General features: G+C 46.5%; 1 pseudogene; it reads left to right on the forward strand.

The window, feature by feature from the left end:
* The first annotated feature begins 13751 nt into the window (after positions 1-13751).
* LOC102406254 lies at positions 13752-16318 on the forward strand (annotated as a pseudogene).
* Positions 16319-16605: the final 287 nt, after the last annotated feature.

Consider the following 16605-nt stretch of genomic DNA (forward strand, 5'->3'; position numbering starts at 1 on the left):
AATCAGACTGTGAACCGTCCCAGCCAGGAGCAGCCTGGTTTGGAAAGAGGGGGAGGAAGTAAGAAAAAAACAGCAATATCATAGTTTGTGATGGTCTTATTTTCCAATGAAGGATATTCATTCTGTAAAAACAAACTATGTAAAATCATACAGTTGGTGAGAGAGTGAGTATTCAAAATCAGAGCTTCCACACAAAAATCAAAGCTATTTCAATTATCCCACAGCCACAACGCTGTTTATTAGCAGCTCATCATAACTCCCAGGAAACATCACACCAGGGGCAACACAATTATTCTGGTTTTCCCACTGACTTAGTGACATGGGAGTAGGCTATAGGGGCTCAGTTCCTTCTTCCTGTTCCAAAAAGAAAGATGATCTGGATAGAAGGGTCCTTATTTCTCACTGCTGCTATGTTTTGATGAGCTGTCCCATTAAATAAAACCTCAGGCTCAAAACAGAACTTTCCCAATACATGTTTTTCTAGACAGACATTTGTACATCTTATAATTCTCCAGAGTGTATGTGTGTGTATGTGTGTGTGTGTGAGAGAGAGAAAGACATTTAGGCAGCTACGGCATGGTCTAAGATACGGTGCTTTAGGGGCTGATCCGAAAAAATTCTATTTTAGGAATTCCCTGGCTGTCCAGCAGTTAGCCCTGGATGCTCCCACCACAGGGGGCATGCCTTCCAACCCTAGTGAATTAAGATCCTGCAAGCTGCTCAAGGCAACTCCCCCCAAAAAAGCTGTCTATCTTGCCTGAATAATTTTAACTATACATGTAATATGAATATATATGTTTTAGAGAATCATACAAATGAAAAAGCGGAACCTGACCTAATTCAGGGTTGAATGCTGGACTAGAAGGCCTGCTTCTAAATTAACATAAAGTCTTCATCTGCACTAAGTCGGATTCACCCTGATAATCGGAATCGTTAAAAAGCCTTTTTTCAGATCTATCTTAGGGATGTTATTCTAAATTTGAAAGTCTTACTATACAAATAGGTTTATCACAACATCATTTTTTTAAAACAAAAAAAATTAGCAGAAATGTAAATCTTTAAAGAAGGAATACTATTTAAAGAATCACTCCCTGCATGGATTATGATCAGATCAGATGAGATCAGTCACTCAGTCGTGTCCGACTCTTTGTGACCCCATGAATCGCAGCATGCCAGGCCTCCCTGTCCATCACCAACTCCCGGAGTTCACCCAGACTCACGTCCATCAAGTCAGCGATGCCAACCAGCCATCTCATCCTCTGTCGTCCCCTTCTCCTCCTGCCCCCAATCCCTCCCAGCATCAGAGTCTTTGCCAATGAGTCAACTCTTCGCATGAGGTGGCCAAACTACTGGAGTTTCAGCTTTAGCATCATTCCTTCCAAAGAAATCCCAGGGCTGATCTCCTTCAGAATGGAATGGTTGGATCTCCTTGCAGTCCAAGGGACTCTCAAGAGTCTTCTCCAACACCACAGTTCAAAAGCATCAATTCTTCGGTGCTCAGCCTTCTTCACAGTCCAAATCTCACATCCATACATGACGACAGGAAAAACCATAGCCTTGACTAGACGGACCTTTGTTGGCAAAGTAATGTCTCTGCTTTTGAATATGCTATCTAGGTTGGTCATAACTTTCCTTCCAAGGAGTAAGCATCTTTTAATTTCATGGCTGCAGTCACCATCTGCAGTGATTTTGGAGCCCAGAAAAATAAAGTCTGACACTGTTTCCACTGTTTCCCCATCTATTTCCCATGAAGTGCTGGGACCGGATGCCATGATCTTCGTTTTCTGAATGTTGAGCTTTAAGCCAACTTTTTCACTCTCCACTTTCACTTTCATCAAGAGGCTTTTGAGTTCCTCTTCACTTTCTGCCATAAGGGTGGTGCCATCTGCCTATCTGAGGTTATTGATATTTCTCCCGGCAATCTTGATTCCAGTTTGTGTTTCTTCCAGAACCCCTAAATGTTATGAAGACTACATAATCCAGGGAAAACAGCAGGTCAGAACATCTAGAGTGTGATAAAAATGAGTAACAAAAATCCTGGGAAAGTGTATATATAACAGAATCACTTTACTGTGGACCGGAAATTAATACAGCACTGTAAATCAACTATACGTCCATCAACTAGACTTCAAATAAAATTTTTTTTTTAAGTTGTATAGAGTGCTTTAAATTACCTGGCCTGAGGTTGGATCATAGCACTTCAACCCACATGCCATTCACCTGAAACCCAATCACATGGCTTCAACATAACTGTAATGGAGACTGGGGAATATAGCCTTCTTTTTAATCCAGACATAGAAAAACTAAATGATATTTAATAGATACATAGCTTTGCCTCTGTCACTGGCCAGTTGGGCAGCTGATTACACCATCATCTGTATGAAGTTCTAAAACATCATCAGATTAACGTTGAAATAAACTGTTGGTTAACTCATGCTTCTAGGTAATTGAGGTGGACCACTTCTTTGGGTAGGAAAGTTTAAGTGTCCTTTGCCTGTGCTGAGCTACTTCTGTTGAGTATTTTTTGAATCACAGACTAAGTTCATGGTTTCCTACAAGCAGTAAAATTGCTAGTTGACAGCTGCCTGAGGTTGGAGGTCGCACTTCCCTTGAATTCTAAAACTAAATGATGGGGCTTCCCTGGTAGTCCAGTGGTTAAGCCTTCGCCTTGCAGTGCAAGGGACACGGTTCGATCCCTGGTGTGGGAAGATCCCACATGTGCGTGCGTGCTAAATCTCCTCAGTTGTGTCCAACTCTTTGTGACCCTATGGCCCACCAGGCCACCCTGTCCATGGGATTTTCCAGGCAAGAATACTGGAGTGGATTACCATGCCCTCCTCCAGGGGTTCTTCCCGATCCAGAAATCAAACCTGCGTCTCTTAAGTCTCTTGCATTGGCGGGTGGGTTCTTTACCACTAGCACCACCTGGGAAGCCCTACATGCTGTGGAGCAACCCAGCCCGTGGGCCACAACTACTGAGCCCGCATTCTAGGGCCAGTGAGCCTCAACTACTGAAGCCCACTCCCCTAGAGCCTGTGCTTCAGTAATAAGACAAGCCAGCTCAATGAGTAGACCGAGCATTGAAGGAAGAAAAGCCCCCACTCAGAGCAACTAGAGAAAGCCCACATGTAGCGACGAAGACCCACCACAGCCAACAATAATAATAAAACAAATAAATATTTTTTTAAAAAACTCATTTTCTCAAAAAAAAATTTTTACTATAACTAATAAGGCACAATCTGGTAGTATTTACTAAGAGGGATCTTATCTAAGTTTAAACCCTGTAATATATCACCCAAGAGTGAAGTGAAATGGCTCAGTCGGGTCCGACTCTTGGCGACCCCATGGACTGTAGCCTACCAGGCTCCATCCATGGGATTTTCCAGGCAAGAGTACTGGAGTGGGCTGCCATTTCCTTCTCCAGGGGACGTGTCTCCCTCATTGCAGGCAGACGCTTTACCATCTGAGCCACCAGGGAGGCCCCACCCAAGAGTGGGTACATGCAAACACCTATATTCCTCAAGGGAGAATAAGAAATCACAAAAAGGAAAGCGTTTTGAAAACACGAAAGTCAGGAAACAAAAAGTGCAAGATAGATGTGTATATAATATGTCTCTACTCCACTATACCGCTGCTGGACACATATTAATACTTTCAATCTGAAGAGTGGCAAATTAGTATCCTGTCCCGTTCCCTGTTCTCTCCTCAACATCCAGGACAATGCCTGATTGATTATAGCCAATTGTTAAAATATGCTCCATCAATGAGTGGATGGGCCTCTACCAGCTTGTTCCCCTTGGACCTGAGGCATGGTCACCCCCTGAAAGCTTTTGAGAAATGGAGAATCTGGGACCCCACCCAGACCTACCAAATCAGAATCTGCATTTTAACAAGACCCCCAGGTGACTGGGGTACACATTAAATTCTGAGAAGCACCGATACACGTGCCACAATCAAGTTCTAAACTCAAGAATAAACACGGTATGCAATGCTCCTCCCAGGGCTCACAGTTTACCTGGGAGCATATTCCCAGCGGAGCCAAAGCAGGACAAAACCAAGAAATGACAGAACTCTGTCCTCTTCCTTGACCCCTTCACCACCGTCTGTAACCCACATCAGTTGAGTTCAGTCGTGTCCGACTCTGCAACCCCATGGACTGCAGCACACCAGGCCTCCCTGTCCACCACCAACTCCCAGAGTTCACCCAAACTCACGTCCATTGAGCCGGTGATGCCATCCAACCATCTCATCCTTTGTCGTCCCCTTCTGCTCCTGCCCTCAATCTTTCTCAGCATCAGGCTCTTTTCAAATGAATCAGCTCTTCGAATCAGGTGGCCAAAGTATTGGAGTTTCAGCTTCAACATTAGTCCTTCCAATGAACACTCAGGACTGATTTCCTTCAGGATGGACTGCTTGGATCTCCTTGCAGTCCAAGGGACTCTCAAGAGTCTTCTCCAACACCACAGTTCAAAAGCATCAATTCTTCAGTGCTCAGCTTTCTTTATAGTCCAACTCTCACATCCATACATGACTACTGGAAAAACCATAGCCTTGACTAGACAGACCTTTGTTGGCAAAGTAATATCTCTGCTTTTTAATATGCTGTCTAGGTTGGTCACAACTTTCCTTCCAAGGAGTAAGTGTCTTTTAATTTCATGGCTGCAGTCACCATCTGCAATGATTTTGGAGCCCAAAAAAATAAAGTCAGCCACTGTTTCCACTGTTTCCCCATCTATTTTCCATGAAGTGATGGGACCGGATGCCATGATCTTAGTTTTCTGAATGTTGAGCTTTAAGCCAACTTTTTCACTCTCCTCTTTCACTTTCATCAAGATGTAAGTGAAGCCTACATCAGCGGTCCCTAATCTTTTTGTCTCCAGGAACCGACGTCATGGAAGATAATTTTTCCACGGACTGGGGTGGAAGGATTGTTGCAGGATGGTTCAAGTGCATTATATTTGTTGTGCACTTTATTTTTACTGGGGTTTCCTGATAGCTCAGTGGGTAAAGAATCCGCCTGCAATGCAGGAGACCCCGGTTCGATTCCTCTGTCAGGAAGACCCACTGGAGAAGGGATAGGCTACCCACTCCAGTATTCTCAGGCTTCCCTGGTGGCTCAGCTGGTAAAGAGTCCACCTGCATGTGGGAGACCTGGCTTCAATCCTTGGGTTGGGAAGATCCCCTGGAGAAGGGAAAGGCTATCTACTCCAGTATTTTGGCCTGGAGAATTCCATGGACTGTATAGTCTGTGGGGTCGCAGAGTCAGACATGACTGAGCCACTTTCACTCATTTCTATTATCATTATATTAGCTTTGCCTCAGACCATCAGGCATTAGATCCTGAGGTGGGGGACCCCCGATCTACCGTAAAATGAGCATGAAGAGGAGATTCAGAGTGAACAAGGGCATCGTGTTGCCGGAGGGTGGGCTGATAGGACGGCAATATCACTACCGCTGTCTTAACCACGGTGGGAAGAGTTGCCATCGCGGGTTAACACTGTGTATGCCTGTGGCTTCCCTTCCATAGTGTCCTCCTGGCAAGTGGACAGTCGCAGCTCGGGGCTACCTTTCTGAGGCCCCCTTGCATACAGATGACGCCATGTGAGCAGGTCTCACCAAAGGAATGCGACTGGAGGAGACATGCCATCCCAAGGATGGATTTTAAGAGCTCGGTGGGTGTTACGACTTCTTGGCTCTCTTTCCTCTGCTGACAGGTGGAACAGGGAACTTCTAAAGGGCATCGCAGAGACACAGGGAAGGAACCTGGTTTCCTAAGTCAGTGGAGAAATGCTGCCTTGTAACTGGCCACAAAAAATAAACTCTTATTTTGTTAAGTCACTGAAATTTAGGGGTTGTTAATTAAAGCTGTTAGAGTTTCCTTAACTAAAACAAGCAACTTCTGGGTATTTGGGACTTTTGACAAGCTGGTAAAGTCCTCTCCTTACACACAGGCAGCCTTTCTGGGTGCTTCCGTCATCTCTGTATTGATTCTAGCTTCCTACACCCCAGAAGAGTACTGGTCAAAGTGAAACCTAAAGTAAGCTAGGTCAATGTCATTTTGACAGCGGCAACTCTTTCCCTAGAAAGTACTGTATGTTGTGAGGTGAATGTTCTTGTCTTCCTCTTACCGCTAAAGGAAAGAGGATCTAAGTGAGGCAACTCTCCCAACGTCTCACAGCCTGTGAGAAGACATGCAGGATCTGGCTGGCCGATGAACATCCGAAAACCTCCCTAGGAATGAGGGAGAGAAAAATTAAAGTCCCAAGATACAGCTCTGTACCCTCCAAAGTAGTGACATTAAAGAGCGGACAATCCCAGTGTCAGGGGTGGCTCTGTGCAAACTGGACTGACCACTGCTGAGAATTGTTCTGGCTGTTTGGTCACTAACTTGTGTGGATTCTTTGTGACCCCAGGGACCGCAGCATGCCAGGCTCCTCCGTCGTCCACGGTCTCCTAAGCCTGCTCAGACTCGCATCCACGGACTTGGTGATGCCATCCAGCCATGTCGTCCTCTGCCGCTCCCTTCCCCCCTGCCCTCAGTCTTTCCCAGCATCAGGGTCTTTTCCAGTGACCTGGCTTTTCGCATCAGGAGGCCCAAGTATTGGAGCTTCAGCATCAGTCCTTCCAATGAATATTCAGGGTTGATTTCCTTTAGGATGGACTGGTCTGAGCTCCTTGCTGTCCAAGGAAAATTGACCAGTGTTTCCGCGTCCCTGGAAGCAGGTTACTGCCCATGTGCGAGTGAGAACTCTGGCAGCCGGGCATTCCCTCGTTACAGAGGTGGAGACAGGCGCACTGGCAGCTGAGAAGGGGGTCACCACGGAGCTACCGTTGGTGGCGACACCTGAAGCCACTGCCGGAACTGGGATCGAACCGGGATCTTTAGATCTTCGGTCTAACACCCTCCCAGCTGAGCCATTCTACTTCTGAGAATAACTGGCAACAAATTAAGAAGTTGAACACATAACATACTCTAGGATCCAGCCTGAGCAGAATTTCTATAAAACAGAAACTCTCGCACATTTGCATTACGAAGCATGTACCTGAAACGCTCAGGGCAGCACTGCTTCCCTCGGCAAGAAAGTCACAGCAGCACAAATGTCCGTCAACAGTAGGAGCGGATGAATAAAACGGAGCTTATTCACAACAGAAGCTAAACAGCAGCAAAAATAAATGAACTGCAGGTCCGTTTATATCAAAATAACATACCATTCATTACATACCATTCCGTATCAAAATGAGTGTCTCTAAAACATAAGGTTAAGTGAAATAAGAAAGTAACAGAAGAATGCATACAGTATTATTCCATTTATAGAGTTTGAAAACAGGAAATGACCCAGCAATTACTCCTGGCTATATGTATCCAAAAGAAATAAAAACACTAATTTGAAAAGATAGGCACACCCCAGTGTTCACAGCAGCATAATTTACAGTTCCCAAGACATGGAAGCAATCTAGGTACCCATCAACAGATGAACGGATAAAGAAGATGGGTGTGTGTGTGTGTGTGTACAGTGGAATACTACTTGGTTGCTAAAAAAAGAATGAATTTTTGCATTTGCAGCAACATGGATGGACTCGGAGGGGATTATGCTAAGTGAAATAAGTCTGACAAACACAAATACTGCATGATATAAAAAAATACAGCAGGCTTCCCTGGTGGCTCAGTGGTAAAGACTCTGCCGGCCAGTGTCGGAGACACGGGCTCAACCCCTGGGCCAGGAAGATCCCACCCGCCGCGGAGCAACTAAAACTGCGCTAGGACTACTGACCCCGTGCTCTGGCGCCGGAAGCCGCAACTGCGGAACCGCATGCGCAGAGTCCCGCAGCCCACGTGCCCAGAGCCACGCCCGGCAACAGCAGGAGCCGCGCAATGAGAAGCCCGCCCACCACAACCAGGGAGGAGCCCCCACTCGCCGAAGACCCAGTGAAGCCAAAATATAAAATAAATAAATAAAATTTAAAACACATTATTAATAAAAATATAGCAAATACTGACTATTCCAGAAAAGTAGCAGGCTCATAGAGCTGGCGCTGGTGGTAAAGAACCTGCCTGCCAATGCAGGAGAACTAATAGACGCTGGTTTGGTCCCTGGGCTGGGAAGATCCCCTGGAGGAGGAAATGGCAACCCACTCCAGTACTCTTGCCTGGAAAACCCCATGGACAGAGAAGCCTGGCGGGCTACAGTCCACGTAGGTCACAAAGAGTCCAACACGACTAAAGTGACTTAGCACAGTGGTGACTTGCGGGGCTGGGGAGAGGGCCAGGAACACTGTAGGGGTGGGAGAGCGCGAGGGATAAGCACTGGCCGGAAGGCACGCTCGACGATGCGCTGTACGAGCCGAGGGCTACAGCCACCCTTTGTAACAACACGAAATGGAACATAACTCTTTAAACTTGCATTTAATCAGGCTTAAGAAAATTTAAAAAGAAAAGTAAAACTAAACAACGGTCATATTTAGAAATGTATTCACAGATGGTAAAGCTATTTAAAATAAAGCAAGAAGTGGTTACACAAAATTTGGGATTTCTCTGGTTGCGGAGAAAAGGGGGGTGAAATTAGGGAGAGGCTCACAGGAGCGTTCTCAGAGCAGGATGCCCAGCGTGTAATCTGTGGACCACCACCATCTCTGCCACGAGGGAGCTGGTTAGAAACACAGAACCCCGGGATCCTCCCAAACCTACTGAGTCAGCCTCTGCATTTTAACATGATCCCCGGGTGACTCATAACCACATTAAAGATGCTGGCAACGTATTTTTAAGGTAGACAGTGCATGTGCGTGCCTGCTAAATCACTTCAGTCGTGTCTGACTCCTTGCCCACTATGGACTGCAGCCCGCCAGGCTCCTCTGTCCATGGGATTCTCCAGGGAAGAATACTGGGCTCCAGGGGATCTGCCTGACCCAGGGCTCAAACCCATGTCTCCTGCATCTCCTGCATTAGCAGGCAGATTCTTTACCGCAGAGCCACCTGGGAAGCCCCAAATAGGGCATACATGGGTGTTTAACAATGTTCTTCAAATGGGGTTGATTTTATACACTTTTGCAAGTATATTTTACAATTGAGAACATTTTTAAATGCATAGTTCAAATAGTTTTAAAATATTTTTCAGAATAAGCATAAAAACAAAGACCATGTATATATATAAGGGAAGACCACAAAGATGACAAAGAACTGAAACCAAACCCAGATAGTTATACTCAAAATCCAATGCTATATCCACCCTTCTATGCCTTTGCCCCAAGGCATTAAATGAACAGACTCCCAGGAATTGATCCTTTTCCAATTCTTCCTGCAACTGCATGGGCCAAAGGCCACAAGAAAAATAGAAAACTAATGGATGCTTTGGTGATTTGATCATTCTTACTTAGATATTCTGGGGTGACCTAGGAAAGTTATTTGCCTATTCAGGTAATCCCTGCCTCTCTTTGAAATATTTTCCTGAAAAATGTTTCAGAAAGTGGAATCCTAGAAATTTGAACTTTGTACTTAAATGTTTTATGTTTAGAAGGAAAGGAAAGAGAAAAGCAATACAATTCAGAATCCAAAAAAAAAAATTGTGAAGTCTCAAATATGATACAAACACTTAATTTGATTTTGCACCTGAATGAAACAGCAAATAATATGTACAATCTGATACCAGACAGTCTGGGATTGATCATAGTTCTGCCACTTTCTATCTGTATGATCTTAGGGATTTGTGCCTCAGTTTTTTTCAACTATAAAATGAGAATAAAAATAGTACCTAATATTAGTATTGAGGAACTAAAACGCACTTAATACATGTAAAACCCTTAAGAGACTGCTTGGCATAGATAAATGGTCAACAAATAGTAGCTACTATCATCGAAGAATGGACGCGTTTGAACAGTGGTGTTGGAGAAGACTCTTGAGAGTCCCTTGGACTGCAAGGAGATCCAACCAGTCCATCCTAAAGGAGATCAGTCCTGGGTGTTCACTGGAAGGACTAATGTTGAAGCCGAAACTCCAATACTTTGGCCACCTCATGTGAAGAGCTGACTCATTTGAAAAGACCCTGATGCTGGGAAAGATTGAAGGTGGGAGGAGAAGGGGATGACAGAGGATGAGATGGATGGATGGCATCACCGACTCGATGGACATGAGTTTGAGTAAACTCCAGGAGTTAGTGATGGACAGGGAGGCCTGGCGTGCTGTGATTCATGGGGTCACAAAGAGTCGGACACGAACTGAGCGACTGAACTGAACTGAACTGATCATCAATATTATTTATTAATTCATAACTGTATTAAAATGTAGAAATAAAGACTTGCTAAGAAAAACTGTCCAAAACTTGTAAATAATGGGAAAAAGTGAATAGCATGTCTTTTCAGGGTTATTCTGAGACATTGCCTAACAAGACCTCCTGAAGATTAATTTAGGAAAATAAATCTACTTCCATTCACTGTTTACTATTTATTAAAAGTTCCAGATTCAGTGAAGTTACTATAGATAGTAACTTACAGATTTTTGCCCCACAGAAATGCAAGTAATACCTGTGTTGCAGAAAAAAATAACCCCAACGTGCCTACGTCCTTATCCTCCAGCTTCAACTATGAACAATTTATAGCTTCACTACTATTACAACTTCTCCCACCCAGATTTTTTTTCACTCTTTCAATATAGTTTAATATTTTACATTTATAATGTATTTTAACACAATTTTTAAACTTGCAAGAATAATATAAGAACATTGTGTCCTTTGGAGTTACTGTTTCTAATTTGTTCCACTTATTTAATATAAAACGCTTTAAATATTCACATTTAATTTATTCAAAACCATTTGTCACTAAACACTTTAATGAGCAGTTCCCAAGAACAGACAGTAGAGTTATCAAAATTGGGACATTTTAGAGTGATACAGTACTGTTATCCAATTCACAGTTCATATTAAGATCTTGTCAATTATCTTCAAAATGTTGTTTACATTTTTCACCATGCACCGATCCAGATTATTTTAAAGAAAATCTCCATGTCCTGCTACTTTATTTTAATGACCATATATATTTTTTATTTCATGTTGATGCCTAGACTTTGCTCCTGGTCTTCCCACTGGGAAATCCAGGCCTGACTCAGAGCTCCGCTGCACCATCGCATCTCAGCCAGGAGTTCACAGGGCCAGATGCTCTGTACTTCTCTTCAGTTCAAACACTCATGATTCCAGAACCTCCACCACCCCTACTCCAGGAGCCTCAGCTGAGCCATCAAGGAATAGGCTCAGGGGAGCAGTGTCAGCTGACAAATAGAGAGGAGGCCTTCTCCCCACCACCCACAAAGCAGAGTCAGAGGGAGGAAAAGAGGGGGAAACCCACACCTGGGAGATGATCCAAGTGCATTTTTGCTCCTGGTTAACCATTCCCTTGGCTCCTCCTTACACCCATTGGCATTTCCTGTGCTTAAATGCTAGCTTTGTTTCTGAAAATACAATTTTTTAAATTGCTAATATAAATAAACCACCCATTCTGTTAACAAGGCTCCCAGTGCCTCCTTAGATGAGCCCCTGGTGGCTGATGCCAGGAGAGCTTCCCAGAGAGGGTCAGGCTCCAGGGTGCCCACCCACTCAGGGCTCCACCACAGCTGGGACACAGGAACAGCAAGGAAAGGGGCTCAGCCCGGCCTGACCCGCCCTAGACTCACTCTCTGTGGAGCTCAGCGTCACCGACTCGTCCTCCAGGGTTGGAGCCCAGGGCAGGTCCTCAGTGTCCAGCCAAGGTCCCCTGGGCTGTTTAGTAGACTAGCTGGGAAAACTGGCCTCCAGATTCCAGCAAGCCCCCAAGGGGGCAAGACAACATCCCTTCACCCACAATTCAGAGTCCAGGGAGGAGGCTGGATGGCTCCCACCTCTCCTTCTGAGTCTCCCTGTGGCCAAGGTGGAACCATAAGCATCAGCTCCTCAAGGAGACCCTAACTTCCTTTTCCTCAAGACCAAACTAAGTAACCAGATTTTGCAGGGCATCATCCCTTCTGCCCTGAGACTGACCCTCCCGGAGTCCCAGGAGAGGATGTGGGCCCGGTGTGTTTCAGGGCCCCCCTGAGCTCTGAGCCTCCACAGCACCTGGGGTCATGAGGGGCAGAGCCAGCCTGGTAAACTGGCAGGAGCAAAGGCGGCCTCAGTTTCAGTCCTGAGGGCCGCTTCCTGTTCACCTGAGCCGGGTGCCCTGCCATCAGCTCTGAGGCCAGAAACAGCTCTAGAGAGAACCCCAAAGACACAGGCTGGAGTGGACGTGAGTCTTGGAACCCCCCTCGTGCCTGGTGGGGAGGATCCTGAGTTCCCACTGGAGCTGTGCCAGGTGGGGGCACTGCCCGCTGAGGTGGGTGATTGTCCATCAGAAGTCCTACTGAGTTCCCCCACCAGAGCTGGTTCAGAGAGCTGAGGTCGCCTGTTCTCTCCTCCTTCCTCTCCCCCAAATCTGGATGCACCCCACCCCCTACTCTTCCAGCCTGTAAGCATTTCCTGAGACCCCACTGCATTCAGGGGTCCAACCCACTACATGTTGCTAATCTAACTTGGAGTGGCATGAAAGTTAATGTGTTACCTGTGTCCAGAACCGTGCTAAGTATAGTGACCCATGCTATCTTTCTACCTCATGGAAACTGAGGAAACTGAAGCTCAAACTGTCTTTGCCATGCATTTTTTGCCCAGTAAACGTTTATTGAGATTAATTCCCACTTCCAGGCTGTTGCACACCCTCATCTCTTCCACAAGGCTCCCCCTTCCTGATTTGTCAAGGTCCAGCCCCGCCCCTTCTCTTTCTGAAGCCCTCCTGGTCACTACAAAGGGTCTTTGCAGCCTCCTTCATTCCTGAGTCACAGGAGTCAGTTTGCTTTCAACATTATTTCAAGATCCTAAATGGTCAAAGTCACGCTTTATGCTATTCTGAAAAGTAATTGTTTAAATACTGCTGAACGACCTCAATTGTTCAAATATTCTTGCATAACTGTAACTGTTCAAATATTTGCTATTCTCTTGATACAAAACTTGGAACAGTCTCTGCTTTCAGAAGTTACAGTGTGATAGAGAAACAAAACAACCCAGGAGTGGGGAAAGAAAGTCTCAGAAACGTTGACCAAGCCCGGATAAGGGAGTCTGAATGCATCTGTGTGAGTCACAGTCAGCCTCCAGCTTGCAGCAGCGCACACAAGGGAGGGAATTCAGCTGGGTGAGGGGAGGCCCCTGGCAGGGCTGAGGCAGGACTTCGCAGGCGTCATGGAGGACATCTGGAGGCTCTTCGCTATCTGGGAGCCTCGGGTCCATCTGCAAGGCTGTCAGTCAAGGTCATCGTCAGTGAGGATTATCATAGATGGGCCTCTGAAGGACTCACGTGTTCCTCTGGGAGTCAGGCGGGAGGAGTAGGTGAGGAGGGAACCTAGTCTGTCTGGACCAAGGAAGATGGTAAGAAAGGGGGAGCGGAAGAGGAGGACCAGAGCCCTCACTTACTGGGAAGCAGGATGGAGGCGCTCGGCCTAAACCCAGAGCTGAATGACTCTGTGTGTGTGTGTGTGTGTCAGTGTGTGTAAGAGTGTGTGTGAGTGTGTGGGTGTGTGTGTGTATAAGAATGTGTGTGTGTGGGTGTGTGTGTATGTGTGAGTGTATGTGTGTGTGAGTGTGAGTGTATGTGAGTCTGTGTATGAGTGTGAGAAAGTGTGTGTGTGTGGGTGCATGGGTGTGAGTGTGTGTGAGTATGTGAGTGTGGGTATGTGTGACTATGTGTGTGTATGAATGTGTGTGTGGGTGTGTGTGAATGTATGAGTGTGTGAGTGTGTGTGTGAGAATGTGAATGTGTCTGTGTCTGTGTGCATCAAAGGAATCTGGCTGTCATCTTATGAGAGAAAAAGAAAACCATTAATATTCATTCTGGACCAGAGACTCTTCATTTGTGCAAAATTAAGTCCTTCAACCAAGAAGTAGAAAGGGAAGAGTGAATATGAAAGCTGCCGAGGGCCCCTGGTAAAGACGCAGGGATGCGGGGCCGGAAGTGTCCAGGCTGAGCCGTGTGCCCGGATCCTGCCACGCCGCCAGGACCCGGCCTTTCAGTGCTGCGTCCTGTGACCTGCGTGTGTAGAAGCAGGCATGAGAGAGCGGGGAAGGCACCTCACCTCTCCCGATGACTGACTGAGCTCCAGACAGTCAGAGCTTTTCCACTCATTCAGTTCATCCAGGCCACACAGCAGTCCTGAGGAGATATATGATCTCTATTTCGCAGGTAAGAAAAACAAGACTCAAAGACAGCTTATCCAAGGAGATACAGCCAGTGAGAGGCGAGCTGAAATGAAGACACGGGTCTGTCTGCCTTCACAGCTCATGTCCTGTCCACTAGAGCGTGACTCTCCCACGCACCTTGTAGAAGAGGACTTACACGCGCCTGGCGTTCCTCCTCGTTGTACCTTGCACAGGCAGACATACTCAGCAAAAATATCTGTTAAAAAAAAAAAAGAAAAACTACCAAATGTAAAGTGAATGTATTACCTAAGTAGTCTAGGGACAGAAAACTAGTCTTTTCCCCCCAAAGGTAGTTATAATTCTCCTCATGAAACCAAACAGAAAATAAAGATTAATTATTTGTAAAGCCAGTAATTACATTGAGAGGAGGAAGAAGGAACAGCAATATTATTCTTATCAACACAAATTTAGTTCTGCTATATAATTTACATGCAGGATCCAACTGAATCCTTACAAGAAACCTCGTGAAACAGGTTAGAATAAATCACCTGTTCTACAGTTAGGGAAACTGAGTCTCAGAATGGTTAAGTGAGCTGCTCAAACTTATGAAAGTAGTAAGTGTCTGAGTGATGATCGGTTGCCACCTCTGCAGATGACACCTGGAGAACTAACCCTTGCCACTGGAAACTGCACCCCCGTCACCCAGCTCATCTTGCTGGGATTCTCCAATGACCCAGACCTCCAGAAGCTTCTCTCTGGAGGCTTGCTGTTCATCTATGTCATGACCGTGGTGGGAAACCTGGGGATGGTGGCACTCATCCTCAAGACTCCTGCCTCCACAGTCCCATGGACTTCTTTCTCAGCGTCCTCTCTTTCCTTGATATCTGCTACTCCTCTGTGGTCACACCCACGCTGCTGCTCGACTTTCTGGCCTCTGACAGGTCCATCCCCTTCAAGGGCTGCGTGGTCCAGATGACCTTCTTGGTGATGCACGCCACAGCTGAGAGCTTCCTGCTGGCTTCCATGGCCTGCAACCGCTGCATGGGCACCTGCCGACCTCTCCACTACGGCTCTGTCATGACCAGGGGCCCCTGTCTCCAGCTGGTGGCTGCTTCCTCGCTTTCGGTGGAGCTATCGAGACTGGGAATGTCTTTGCCCTGCCTTTCTGCGGGCCCAACCAGGTACTGCACTACTTCTGTGACATCCAACCCCTTCCCTCCCGGGCCTGTGCCCACACAGCCATGGCAGGAGTGGTCCTCTATATCTTCTCTGCCCTGGCTACCTATCTACCTGCTGCCCTCATTCTCACCTCCTACGGCCTGGCCTTGGTGGCCATTGGGAGGATGCGCTCAGCAGCTGGGAAGGAGAAGGCCCTCTGCACGTGTGCCTCCCACTTCCTGGCCATTGCCACCTTCCACAGCACCGTGATTTCACCTACGTCCAGCCTCATGGATCCACCGATGATACCGGTGGCCAGGTAGTGTCTGCTGCACCATCATAACCCCCGTGCTCACCCCCGTCATCTAGAGCCTCCGCAACAAGGAGGTGAAGGAGGCCCTGCAGAGGAAGCTCCTGCTAAACCCTGCGAGGTTGTTTGTTGGCAAGACGAAGGCATAGCGTCTTCCCAATCAGACTGTGAACCGTCCCAGCCAGGAGCAGCCTGGTTTGGAAGGAGGGGGAGGAAGTAAGAAAGAAACAGCAAATGCCATACTTTATACAGAGTGTTGCTAAAGCAGCTTTGCATCCATTATCATATTCAGTCTTTGCCATTGCACAGTGGAGCGGCCATCCTAAGGATGATCTCACTTTACAGTTGAAGGAGATTTCACTCAGTGAACAGAAGTTAATAACCTGAAGCAATTCGTGACAGAGTAAGTATTGTATTTAGAATTATAAAGAATTACACTTAGCCTGGACATCTTTGAATATGCGTGTAGGGGCTTCTCTGGTAGTCCGGTGGCTAAGAGTCCGTGCTCTGCATGCAGGGGGCCTGGGTTTGATCCCTCTCTGGTAGTCCGGTGGCTAAGAGTCCATGCTCTCCATGCAGGGGGCCTGGGTTTGATCCCTGGTCAAGGAACTAGATCCCACATGCCAACTAAGACCTTGTTGTTCAGTCGCTCAGTCGTGTCCGACTCTGCAACCCCATGGACTGCAGCACGCCAGGCTTCCCTGTCCTTCACCATCTGTCCGAGTTTGCGCAAACTCATGTCCATGGAATCAGTGATGCCATCCAACCACCTCATCCTCTAAGACCTAGCACAGTCAAATAAATAAAAATAAATATTTAAAATAAACCAATAAATGCACATGCTATATGGTGAGTATATGTGTTTTAGAGACTCACACAAATGAGGAACGTGACCTCGACATACTTCGAGGCTGGACGCAGGACTGGAAGGCACACTCTTAAACTAAGGCAACGTTT

The sequence above is a fragment of the Bubalus bubalis genome, chromosome 16, assembly GCF_019923935.1.
Source record: "Bubalus bubalis isolate 160015118507 breed Murrah chromosome 16, NDDB_SH_1, whole genome shotgun sequence".
NCBI lineage: Eukaryota > Metazoa > Chordata > Mammalia > Artiodactyla > Bovidae > Bubalus > Bubalus bubalis.